Source organism: Macrobrachium nipponense, chromosome 47 (assembly GCF_015104395.2).
Source record: "Macrobrachium nipponense isolate FS-2020 chromosome 47, ASM1510439v2, whole genome shotgun sequence".
NCBI classification, from domain to species: Eukaryota; Metazoa; Arthropoda; class Malacostraca; order Decapoda; family Palaemonidae; genus Macrobrachium; species Macrobrachium nipponense.
In genome coordinates this window covers 788,713-798,392 of record NC_087222.1, presented here as the reverse complement: position 1 = coordinate 798,392, position 9,680 = coordinate 788,713, and the positions used below count along the sequence as shown (strand labels likewise).

Here is a 9,680-nt window from a genome sequence, read left to right as displayed (position 1 = left end):
GGCTTGGAAAAACTTAATACCATTCCCAAAGTAATCACTCAACAGTAGTTTTCGCTCTTTGTTATCGACTTTGATATTTTCATTTTTGTATATTAAACTGATCTCTAATGTGACGAGGGTGTATCCATAACTTTATCTAGACCAGTTTTAATATCAGGAGCTATGAAAGAAAACGCTGCTACCTTTTCTGATACTTGAGGTGTGCTGTTGCCATCTGATTGCAGTTTCCGTTTGTATTTCAGTAAATACCCAAATATACAATTGACGTGACAGTAATTCGGCACCAAAAGCACTTGATGCATCTTGCAATGACAAGTGCGAGTGAAAACATCATCTTGTAAGTACAAATTGGCATTCAAAAATTCTCCATCTCTTGGGCTCTCACTTATTCTATACTTCTGGTAAATTTGCTCATGAGATTTCTCGTTACAGATAAGGCATAAATGGTCTAAATAAGAAGTAAACACTTGCTTGAGGACTGTTGTGTCGTGCTCGTTTCCTTGCAGCAGATTTCCTAAGATTTTCCTCTTCAGTCGATTGAGATTTGCTTGCTAGGAAAACACTATAACCACACTTAATGTGCTTAAACGTTTGGTAACAATGTTATTGCGTGTTTTTGCAGCTGCCGTGATTTTTCTTCTACCATTTTCAGTACCTGACACACTCGCATCACATTTATTGCACAAAATATATGGCTTTTCATTTGGTTTGAAGTCTGATGCACCATCCTTTAACACTAAACAATGTTAGGACATCCATATCTTCGTTTCATTTCAGCAACCCGCGAAATAAAACTATATTAATTGGACATAAAAAGTTAAGAATAATACCTTAAAAATAGATACTTTTAAGTACTTGGAAACATTTTCATCACTTTTCCCTCTTCTTTTATCTTTGAAAAGTTCCAATTAGGGGAAATTGTTGAAGTTTCGTCCAAAGGGCCATTAGAGAGATATGGCAAGTTTCATAATCGAGCGGCTGCGAGATGGCAGATGTCCACCTAAGTCGAAAATACTTACTAAGACATCTACTAAGAATTTCTTAAGTAAAATTCTCCGTACTATATACTATACTATGTTCAAGATACAGTTTTACTGGTACATTAACTTATTAGGTATGGTAGAAAATAAGTAATTCTTAAAAAAAGCTTTATTAATTACATTTATAAATAACAAGTCAATTTAATATGTAAATAATAGGAATTAACGTTATTGAATATAAATTTAATTAAAATGTTAAAACGACATTATTAACCCCGAAAACTATTCAAAATGATGGACCTAATCGAATGGGGTGGAAAGTGTCCCTGCTGCCGCATCTCTTGTTTGTAAACAAAACAAAACTCTTCTTCTTAGCCACTCTCGGAGACTCGGCGCCACAGGACATCCACAGAAATCGACCAATTTCCACTGAAATTACCGACTGATTGATCGAATCGAAGACCAACCGATGGGAATTAACGATTGGAGCTTAATTCGTGAGTAAAATGTTGTGTTAAATTTGAGTTTTCGAGTTAAATGAAGAGAGGCCTTATTTGGTCTCCAGGCGCCTAAGGTTACTAGGGTAAAACACCACGGCAGGCCAAACAGGCCACCTACAATCAACGCTTGCCACCCTCCGAAAAAGTACATTATAACGCGTCCTGACACCGGAGATGGGCATCAGTCGCGACTTGTTGTTGGTGAGAAACGGAGCTAAAGACCTCTACTCTCCTTTCGAAGTAAGTATTTTCTCCAAAGTTAGAAATTAAGGCCAAATTTTAAGATTTAAGCAGAGGGTACTGAAAATGGCGTCCACGGCAGTGGAAATCTCACCAAAACGCTTTAGAAATTTTTACTTACAACTAAAAATGTTTCGAAGATTGACGCCATCTTGATGTTTACGGAGTCGCTTGTGTCAACAAACTTCCCATTTCATGTGCTAAATCTGCACACCACTTGTACCCATAGACGCTGGGGCACTTTCATCACAACAATCGTAAACCAACCTCTTACCAGCACTTATTCATACTTATTCAAGGGACTACGGCATTCTTTGCGGCGTTTTGCGCCCTTCAATTGTTTATCAGTGTTGTCAATTGGTATGTGTTTACCCTCCAAACTAGGTATAAGACTTACACAAAACCGGGGAAATAAGTGAAATTAGCGTATCTATTTGTATTATATATACGTACATATTACAGCAATTTTATCATTACTGCATTACTATGACACTAAATTCATCGAAACAGTTTGTAAATGCATCGGCGTATGTGTGACGCTCCACTAGATTGGCAGCGATGAGTCATTTTTCCTCACGTCGTCTGCTCGTAAGTATACATCCGAAACATTTGTAATTTTGGGGGGTTAATTTGGTTGCAAAAAAGGGATAATAGACATGAATTAAATAAACATTTTGAAGTAAAGTTAAACTAAATATTGAGTAAAGTAAACAATTAAGGGAATAAGAAAGCTTTGCATCTCATAATCAGTGTTGTCGTCTGCTGGCTCGTAACTGTGTTTGCGGAGTCGAGTTGCTTTAGGAACCAGGAACCATAGCGTGGTTCAAGTGCACTGTGGAGTGAATTAAGACCCAAAATGTGTTATAATTACAATCAAATAAGCACTGTGGAGTTTCAGTTGTGATGGCAGTAAGGATAAAAACCACCGATTACAAGGTAAGAATGAATTCAGTTCCAACCATAACCCCGGGAATAACAAGTTTCATACTTTCACTAATATAGGCAACAAAATGTTGTTTTATTGTGCTGATTACAACTGCAATCTTGAGTAAGATCAATAAACGTTACATATATACGCTAACATTGTTCAAATGAGTGCTGGGAAGGCTGGGGAAAGATGGTGGCCGTCACTGATGAGAACCTTCCATGCAAAACGTAGCCATTTCATACATTCAACTTACCTGTCAGATATATACATAGCTATCGACTCCGTCGTCCCCGACAGAAATTCAAATTTCGCGGCACTCGCTACAGGTAGGTCAGGTGATCTACCGCCCTGCTCTGGGTGGCAGGACTAGGAACCATTCCCGTTTTCTAATCAGATTCTCTCTGTCGCCGGTAGTATCAACATTGTTGTTACTTCCTCCTGACTGGAATTCTTTTTTCACAACGCTTTTGATCATCTTTCGACTGATTTTTGGTGACGTACTTGGATCGTTGTTTGGCATTCGCTATCGTGGACTGTTTTTTGGACTTCGCTTTGGATTTTCGTAAATATGTCTGATTCTAGTGTTAGCTTCAGAGTGTGTGTGAATGAGGGCTGTAAGGTGAGGATTCCGAAAGCTTCGGTAGATCCTCACACTACATGCAGTGGTTGTAGAAGGGTTGAATGCTCAATTGAGAATACGTGTAACGAGTGTGAGAGATTGAGTGCGCAAGAATGGAAGAACCTGAGCTCAATTCTAGCCCCGAGCGCTTCTCTGAGGAGGATGCGCCTTCGGTAATCAAGAAAGCTAGAAACGAGTTAGATCCTTGGAATGTAAAAGACTCTCGAGCGCCTTCCAGATCTCCTTCTCCTGATTCGAATGAGCCTTCGACCAGGAAAATTTTGATGAATGTGCAGGAGCAATTAGCGTCTTTGGTAGGAGTACTTTCTAAAGAGCCTACTCGTAAAAAGGATGACAGGCTTCCGATTAAGAGATCCAAATACCGATCTCCTGTCGGGCGCGACGAACCCTCCAGGGGAGTTGTCGCACAAGCGGCCATCTCTGGGGGGAGCGGTGCGTTAGGCAGGCGAGATGTGGAAAAGGAATAACTCCTGCCAAGCGTCTGCGCCGAACTAGGAGCCAGGCGCCAAGTAGGCGCAAAGAGCCTGACTTTACTGTTGATCGTTCTAGGCCCAGATCTTCATCCAAGCAACAAGAGCCAACTGGAGAAGAGAGAACTCCTGATAGGAGTAAAGCGCCCGCTAAGCGCAATATACTTGCCATTCGAAAGGCGCATTCCATGAGCGATACTCCTACCAAGCCACAGGAGTATTCGGAACTAGATGCGCCTTCCATAGGTCAGGAGTATTCGGAAAGAGATACTCCTGCCAGGCGCCTTGAGTACTCTGACCTCGATACTCCTCCCAGGCGCCAGGAGTATTCTAGACTTTTTACTCCTACAAGGCGCCAGGAGTATTCGAAGCTCGATGCGCCTACCAAGCGCCAGGAGTATTCTGAGCTTAATACTCCTAACAGGCGCCAGAGATATTTGGAGCGAGAGCGCCCTACCAGACGGCAGGAATATTCGAAGAGTGTTACGACTGTCAGGCGCCAGGAGTATTCCAAACAGGATACTCCTACCAGGCCCCAGGAGTATTCTCAGCGAGAGACTCTGCTAAAAGCCAGGCGCATTCTCCTCAGAAGAGCTTGACATCGACAGGATCTAACAGGCGTAAAGCAGTGATACGTGACTCGCCTAATGATAAACGTAAGGAGAGAGTTACTCCTAGCCCCTCTCCTAATAGAAGTGCTTCTTCTTCAGAAAGGAAGAAATCAAGAGAGGAGACAGAGGAAGGAAGGGAGCCTTCTCCTTCCGATCCTATTAATTTAGATGACGTCTCGGAGGACGAAGTTACTAACAGAGAAGGGCTTTCGAATTACAAAGTTCTTTCTGCTCTTCTCTTAGAAGAATATGGAGATTGCCATTGACTCCAGCCGCTCCTCCTTCTCCTCGCTCCTCTATTTTTTCAAGTCCGAGGCAGGCACCCAAGTCTTCATCTTTCCTGAAAATGAAGCCGGCCATATCCATGAAAAGGGCCTTACAATCTCTTGACTCCTGGATCAAGACTAAGAAGGAGTTAGGAAGGACGATCTTTTGCATGCCTCCCGCTAAACTAAGGGGTAGGAGAGGCATATGGTACGAAACGGGAGAAAATATGGATTGTCTCTGCCCGTTTCAGCTGAATCGGACTTCTCCAGCTCGTAGACTCGTCGAGGAGACATGCCTTAAATTCAGCGAAAGCAACATGGGGTCTTTCGGAAATGGACCATCTCCTCAAGGGACTTTTTTCATACCTTAGAAGTATTAACTTCCTAGATTGGTCCCTTGGGGTTATTGCTAAGAAGTCCCATGAAAAAAAGAACAAACTAAGCCCTGAGACCTTGCATAGCATCCTTACATGCATCGATAAGGCGGTTCAAGATGGATCGGCGGAAGTGTGCTCCCTCTTCGGTGCGGGAATACTAAAGAAGAGAGCGGTTCATAGTGCCTTTCTCACTAAGGCCGTCTCGCCTTCGCAGAGATCCGCTTTGCTGTATGCGCCTCTCTCTGAACATTTATTTCCTTCGCAGTTTGGTGAGAGACATTGCCCATTCGCTAACTGAGAAAGCCCCCCCCCACTCAAGATCTTTTAAGGCAATCCTCAAGGAAAAATAGACCTTGTGGCTAGTGAGGAAAAAGAAAAGAAAGCCTCTAGGCCAGCTCAACAGCAGCAGCCCTTTCGAGGAGGCCCGCAAGCTAGATCCATCGTCAGAAGAAAGTCAACGGAAAAAAGGGGAAGATCTGCCTTCCGTCCCTTTAAGAAGGGAAAATGAGAAATCTTTCCTCCAGACACCTGTAGGAGCCAGGTTACAGTTCTTTGCGGGAGCATGGGAAGACATAGGATCCGATCCTTGGTCGATGTCAATAATCAAGAAGGGTTATTATATCCCATTCAAGGACAGGCCACCCCCCTTGACAACATCACCGAGGGAACTGTCAGCCAGATACAGGGACCCGGTGTTCTGATGGATACTCTTCGTCGAATGGTGAACAGATGTGGACAAAAGAGCAGTAGAGCTGGTACTGGATCAAAGCTCCCCGGGGTTTTACAATCGCTTGTTTCTCGTAGCGAAAGCCTCGGGGGGATGGAGACCGGTACTGGATGTAAGTTCGCTGAACAAATTCGTACAACAACAGAAGTTCAGCATGGAAACGTCTGCCTCAGTACTTGCAGCTCTCCGTCAAGGAGATTGGATGGCGTCCCTAGATCTTCAGGACGCATATTTCCACGTCCCGATTCACCATTCGTCGAGGAAGTACCTTCGTTTCATGTGTTCGAGGGAAGGATCTATCAGTTCAGGGCCCTGTGTTTCGGCCTTTCTACGGCTCCCCAAGTCTTTACAGACTTGATGAAAAATGTGTCAAAACACCTTCACATGAAAGGGATAAACACGTCTCCCTGATACCTGGACCGACTGGTCCATCAGGGGTCCAGGTCTCAAAAGCATTGTCTGGAGGACCTGTCAACAATCCTGGAATTGACAAAGACATTAGGATTAATCGTGAACCTCGAGAAATCTCAGATGGTCCCCAGCCAGAACGTAGTCTATCTGGGGATTCAGATGGATTCTCGGGGTTTTCGAGTATTTCCTTCTCAAGAGAGAGTAAGGAAAGGCTGTGCCACAGTATTGAACTTCTTAGAGAAAGAGCGTACTTCAGCGAGGGAATGTTGAAGCCTTCTGGGGACCCTTTCCTCGCTCGAACAGTTCTTTCCTCTAGGAAGACTACATCTCCGTCCGCTTCAGTTCTTCCTGAGAAGCAGTTGGAGTTGGAAGACAGGACAGCTCTCGGACACGTTTCCAATCTCATTAGAAGTAAAGCAACAATTAAGGTGGTGGTTGACCCCCTTAGAAGAAAACAAAGGAGTATCCTTAGAAGTTCGGAACCCAAACCTGACATTGTTCTCAGACGCGTCGGAGACAGGTTGGGGTGCGACTTTAGGGTCCAAGGAAGTGTCAGGCACCTGGTCGGAAGAGCAGGTGTCATGGCACATAAATTGCAAAGGAGCTCTTTGCGATTCAACTGCGCTAAGGAGCTTCGAGCAGATAGTCAGAGGACAAAGTAATACAGATAAACTCCGACAATACAACCGCTCTGGCTTATGTCAAGAAACAAGGAGGAACTCATTCTCTCGCCCTATACGAACTGGCAAGAGATCTGCTGATTTGGGCAAATAAAAGGAACGTGGTTCTTCTAACGAGATTTGTTCAAGGGGAGAGGAACGTGAGAGCGGACAGACTGAGCAGGAGGTTCCAGGTCCTTCCTACAGAATGGACCCTCCACTCGGAAGTCTGTCAGACCCTTTGGTATCTTTGGGGGAACCGCAGATAGATCTATTCGCCACGTTTCTCTCCAAAGGATAGATACATTTTGCGACCTGGTAGAAGATCCCAGGGCTTATGCAATAAGACGCCTTTCTCCTGGACTGGTCAGGGCTAGACGTGTACGCTTTCCCCATTCAAGATTCTGGGGGAAGTAGTCAGAAAGTTTGTGGCCTCGAAGGGAACCAGAATGACTCTGATAGCCCCATATTGGCCATCCCGAATTTGGTTCACGGAGGTGATGGAGTGGACAGTGGACTTCCCAGATCTCTTCCAAACAGGATAGATCTGCACAAACAACCCCACTTCGAGAGTACCATCAAAATCTACCCGCTCTTGCTCTGACTGCCTTTCGACTATCGAAAGACTTGTCAGAGCGAGAGGGTTTTCTCGCAAGGCGGCAAGCGCAATTGCTAGAGCCCGCAGATCATCTACTAGGCGAGTGTACCAATCGAAGTGGGAAGTTTTCAGAAACTGGTGCAGGTCGAAGAAGCTGTCCTCTTCCAATACCTCTGTAACCGAAATTGCGGATTTCCTTCTTTTCCTGAGGGAAAAAGTCACATCTTTCTGTACCAACAATTAAAGGATACAGAAGTATGCTTTCGTCAGTCTTTAGAAACAGGGGCTTAGACTTGACGAATAATAAAGATTTGCACGATCTCATCGCTCCTTTGAAACGTCGAAGTCAGTAGAGCCTAGGATTCCGAGCTGGAACTTAGATGTGGTTCTGAAATTTTCTGTCCTCGGAAAAGTTCGAACCACCTCATACGGCTTCATTCCGGGATATCACTAGAAAGTGTATATTTTCTGCTATCTCTGGCTACGGCCTTAAAAGGGTCAGCGAGTTGCACGCCCTTGAGTCACGAGTTGGCTTCAAAGAAGATTCTGCGATTTGTTCATTCCAGACTCTTTTTCTTGCCAAAAACGAGAACCCTTCGAATCCCTGGCCTAGGAGTTTCGAGGTTAAAAAGGACTTACTAGCCTAGTAGGCAGAGAAATAGAAAGATCACTTTGTCCAGTTAGAGCACTGAAATTCTATCTGGACAGAAAGAAGCGGTTGGGAGGCTCACAACATGGTCTATGGTGCTCGGTGAAAGATCCCAAGAGACCTATGTCTAAAAATGCTTTGGCCTTCTTTTGTTAGAAGTGTAATTACCGAGGCTCATAAGAACTGCCAGATGACTCTTTTAATCTATTAGAGTAGAGCTCATGAGGTAGGGCAATTGCGACATCAATTGCGTTCCAGAGAAATTATTGTCACTTTGAAAAATATTTTGGACGCAACCTATTGGATAGGCAACTCAGTATTTGCATCTCATTATTTAAAAGATGTGCGAGTAACGTATGAGAAATGTTTTTCTCTAGGTCCGTTTGTGTCAGCACAGACGGTTCTGGGTAAAGGAGAGAGCACCGATCCTTATATGTGTACGTAACCCTCTTGTCGGATGTGTTCTTGTGTTTCCTGTGCATGGGAGTGTCAGATGTCGCACTGGCGGCCTTCACTTCTCTTCATTAGGAAACCGAGTGACAGCTGACTATTAGAGGGGTACAAAATTTTTGTTTGATTTTGTATGTATGATTTTTGAGTTTGTGGTTGTTTGCTAAGAGTTTGGGGATGACTCTTAGCAATCTTAGAACTAACACGGGTTAGGATCGGGTGATCGGGATCGGTTGTGTGCTCCTTAAAGAAGGCGTGTTGTCATATAAGCGGATTAGCACCCCTTGACAAATGCCAGTTAGGCTCTGCCGAGTAAGTGGATAAGACCCCATCGACAGACCAGCAAGAACTCCTTGGCAGATACTATCGCTAAGGCTGAGTGAAAGACTCCTGGGCGTAGCCACGAAGGTCATCTAATAAGGTAGGAACTAAGGTTTATTTATACCTACAACATATGTTGTTTACCTGTCTAGTCAGTAAGTTAGCTGTCTCTTGCCCTTCACCAAAGGGTGTCAATCAGCTATGTATATATCTGACAGGTAAGTTGAATGTATGAAAATGATATTGTTATGATACAATAAAGTTTCATACATACTTACCTGGCAGATATATACATAGCTATCGACTCCGTCGTCCCCGACAGAAATTCAAATTTCGCGGCACTCGCTACAGGTAGGTCAGGTGATCTACCGCCCTGCTCTGGGTGGCAGGACTAGGAACCATTCCCGTTTTCTAATCAGATTCTCTCTTCCACCTGTCTCCTGCGGGGAGGCTGGGTGGGTCTTCAATCGTATATATCTGCCAGGTAAGTATGTATGAAACTTTATTGTATCATAACAATATCATTTTTATTGGATTTCAAAACTGCCTTGAAAACATATTTTACGAAGAGCTCACATGCTTATTTTAGTTCGTATGGGGCTTTCATATATCACATTATGTTGACGAAACTTCAGTCTTTTAAATGGTATGCTTAGAGTTGCAATTGTATTCTTGTTTCACCAATTAAATATCGAGTGAATAAGACCCGTCCACCGTGGTGAGGGTTGGCCTTCCGTGGTGTTTTACCCTACCTACACGTGCCAGTTTTGATGAAATAGGGTAAACAACCGCGTGGACTGGCCAACTCACTGACTACCGCGTTTGGGCACCAGTCATGAGTTGTTGGTGGTGA

At 44.0% G+C, this 9,680-nt stretch overlaps 2 protein-coding genes across 5 annotated transcripts in view; one reads left to right on the top strand and one right to left on the bottom strand.

Annotated features, from left to right (window-relative positions):
* Positions 1-9,680, bottom strand: part of LOC135204657 (gastrula zinc finger protein xLCGF3.1-like) — a 316,463-nt gene that overhangs the window by 99,199 nt on the left and 207,584 nt on the right. The gene's annotated exons all lie outside the window — the stretch shown is intronic.
* LOC135204656 (gastrula zinc finger protein XlCGF57.1-like) overlaps positions 1,353-9,680 on the top strand; it is a 52,786-nt gene continuing 44,458 nt past the window's right edge. The window contains exon 1 of the mRNA XM_064234804.1: positions 1,353-1,477. The gene's annotated coding sequence lies outside the window, so the exon portion shown is untranslated. The remainder of the gene's footprint in view (positions 1,478-9,680) is intronic.